This window comes from Anarrhichthys ocellatus, unplaced genomic scaffold (genome assembly GCF_004355925.1).
Source record: "Anarrhichthys ocellatus isolate YVR2014 unplaced genomic scaffold, GSC_Weel_1.0 scaffold58, whole genome shotgun sequence".
Taxonomy (NCBI): Eukaryota; Metazoa; Chordata; class Actinopteri; order Perciformes; family Anarhichadidae; genus Anarrhichthys; species Anarrhichthys ocellatus.
Genome location: NW_022280088.1, coordinates 2,257,177 through 2,259,915, shown reverse-complemented (window position 1 = coordinate 2,259,915; position 2,739 = coordinate 2,257,177). Strand labels below are relative to the sequence as shown.

General features: G+C 41.1%; 1 protein-coding gene across 2 annotated transcripts in view; it reads left to right on the top strand.

Annotated features, from left to right (window-relative positions):
• Positions 1–1,873: 1,873 nt before the first annotated feature.
• Positions 1,874–2,739, top strand: part of cxxc4 (CXXC finger 4) — a 25,525-nt gene continuing 24,659 nt past the window's right edge. For both annotated transcript variants that reach the window (XM_031871456.1, XM_031871455.1), the window contains exon 1: positions 1,874–2,282. The gene's annotated coding sequence lies outside the window, so the exon portion shown is untranslated. The remainder of the gene's footprint in view (positions 2,283–2,739) is intronic.

The following is a 2,739-nucleotide window of genomic DNA, read 5'->3' as shown; positions in this document are numbered from 1 at the left end:
GTACTAACAATAGCATGGTGTTGTTTACGTTCCTTATGATCATTTTGGGGGAGTGGCTTTGGAGAGAGGCCTGAGGGGGCGGGCTGTAGGTGTTGCCAAATTGGCAACTTTCTTGCTAGATTTTGTGACTTTTGGAGCTTGTGAAGCAAACTACTTTCATTGGAAAAGAGTTGGTAACACTAGGGTGGGTTTTTCGGTTGGATGTTTTCAAAAGCTTACTCTTGCTGGTTTCTCCAATGTTGTCAACTTCAGCTTTGAGCGATCTGTTGCTTAGTACATTGAGAGAAAATGAATCAGCAACAATTTTGATAATGGATTCAATCTGTTTTTAAGTAAAATTACAAGAAATATCACAGGTTCTAAATTCTATTCTTTGGGCTTTGGGAACTTGTAATGGACATTTTATTTTCTATTTTCTGAAACCCTTGACAATTAATCAAGAAAATAACCTGCAAAAATAATCAATAAAAATCATTGTTAGTTGCGTCTCAATGGAAAAGGCACTACAACTTTCGAATAAAACACACTTTATAGAGGATTTTTATTGGGACGTAACCAATTTAATAAAACTTGAAAGATCAGTGTGAAGCCATTAATATAAACAACTTTTGAGTTGTTAGAAATATTTTGGGCCATCTGACTATGTATTTTTGGCTGCCGGCTATCTGGTCAAAAATTCCATTTAACTTAAAACTCAGACTTGAGGGATACAATCCTTTATTAATGACTAAATAACATTCATAACTGCAGATTTGATGGATTCAAATCCTTTATTAATAAATAAATAACATTTATAACTGCAGAATTGATTTCCAATGAGAACGTAAGAAACCTATGAGCATTCATAAATGGATTGTCAATATTTATAACTGCATTATTTCCAAATAGAAAGAATAAAGTGGGATTTTTCACATCAACGCAAAATGTGTTATCCTGGTTTATAACTGATCTATAAAGCATTACTAAATAATGAATTCATTAATAATAAAGACATCTGATACAACTTATAATAAGAGCAAAACTGCTATAGTATCCTAGTAAGTGAGTTTGACTTGTAATACCTCATTTTTTCCTTTTCTTGTCCTCCTTTATGAAGTAATATTGCAGCACTGGATATTTATCTGTAAAAGTTTACTGAAACCTGTTTTATAAGGGTGATGAATTGGTCATTAGCCTCCGTGTAGAATTACAGAGGTGATGGTCCCATGATCACTTTTTTTCTGAACTAGGCTTATACCTAGATAAATGCTGATGTGGGGAAAATAATCTGGGACGCTGCTTGCAGTAATAATTTCATTTCAAATCAAAGTTTATAGGCTTCAACATGAATGAACGCACATTGTCACACATCATGGGGGCTCGTGGAATAAATGTGCCATGCCTGCTCGTGTTGTCAGCCTGTGGGAGCTGTAGGCATGGGTGGCCAGGAGGCGGGATTTATAATGGTGATGAATCCCGGAGGTCTTAGTAATTATGGCTGTCGCTGGACGGAAAGAGGGGGGGGGGGGACAAGCCGGCGGAGGCATTTTATCTTAATCACAGCTCAGCTCCATTCAAATTAATTTGACAAGTTTCCCCAATCCTTATTAAAACGACGCATCTGACAAATGACAACCCCCTCCTCCATTCTCTCTAAATGCCTCGTCATGAAAGAAATGTATTAAAAATATATATAAATTGGGAAAAAAATAAAAAAGAAAGAGGCAATAAGGTTGCAAGACGCAAATAGTTCCCGTAGATATTTTTCTCCCTGCAGGGCGCCCTGAGCCATCCATCCCTCCCACCTCCCGAGTGTTTCTATAGTAATTTCCAGCCAATGATCAGTAGGTGTCCACATCCCTGCTTCCTCACCTCAGCACCAATCAGCCACACACAGCGACAGGAGACACGGACTGAGCACAGAGACCAGGCAGACACACAATACAGCCCCCGGATCAAGAGGAGAGGAAACCCCTCTGCGATTTACCCCCCTTCTTTTTCTACGATACCTTTTGGCTTATTTATGCACTTTCTCAACCTTTTTTTTTTATTTATTTTTTTTTTAACGTGACAAGAAAGTCGATAAAAATGGTCCTTTTGTTTTGAGCGCTCTGAACACACACACACACACACACGCACACACGCACTCACACACACTCGCCGTGCTCTCCTCCGGCAGCCTATGTCTGTGCGTCTTCTCGCATCTTTGCATTATTATCCCCCCACGTATCGCTTCGCAGTAATGTGCCGTTACACGGTCGCAGGCTGGTAGCATCTTGGGAGCTCATCTCAACAGGAACCTGGTAGGTGATGCTCGCTCGCTCGCTCTCTCTCTCTCTCTCTCCCTCCCTCTCTCTCTCTCTCTCTCTCTCTCTCTCTCTCTCTCTCTGTATGTGTGTGTCCGTCCATATTTTGCCGTCCACTTGCATGCGTTTACCCCCGTTTTCCTCTCCCGATTCGTGTCTTGTGTGGCCGCAAAGTGAGCCAGGCAATGTCAGAATCATTTTGATCGGGTTTTATTTGCACTACGGCACCGCGCTCCCCCTTTTCGGATTATCTGTGTATGACCTTTTGATCTGAATGTCTACCACAGACCAGACCGAGTGTAATTAATGGCATCGCGGTGCAGCAGCGGCACAATGGTTCGACGTGGCTTTCTTTTTTTTTGTACTTTTCTTTCTTCAATCACCTCGCACTCTCTACCTTTCCCCCCCTCTCTCTCTCTCTCTCTCTCTCTCTCTCTCTCTCTCTCTCTCTCTC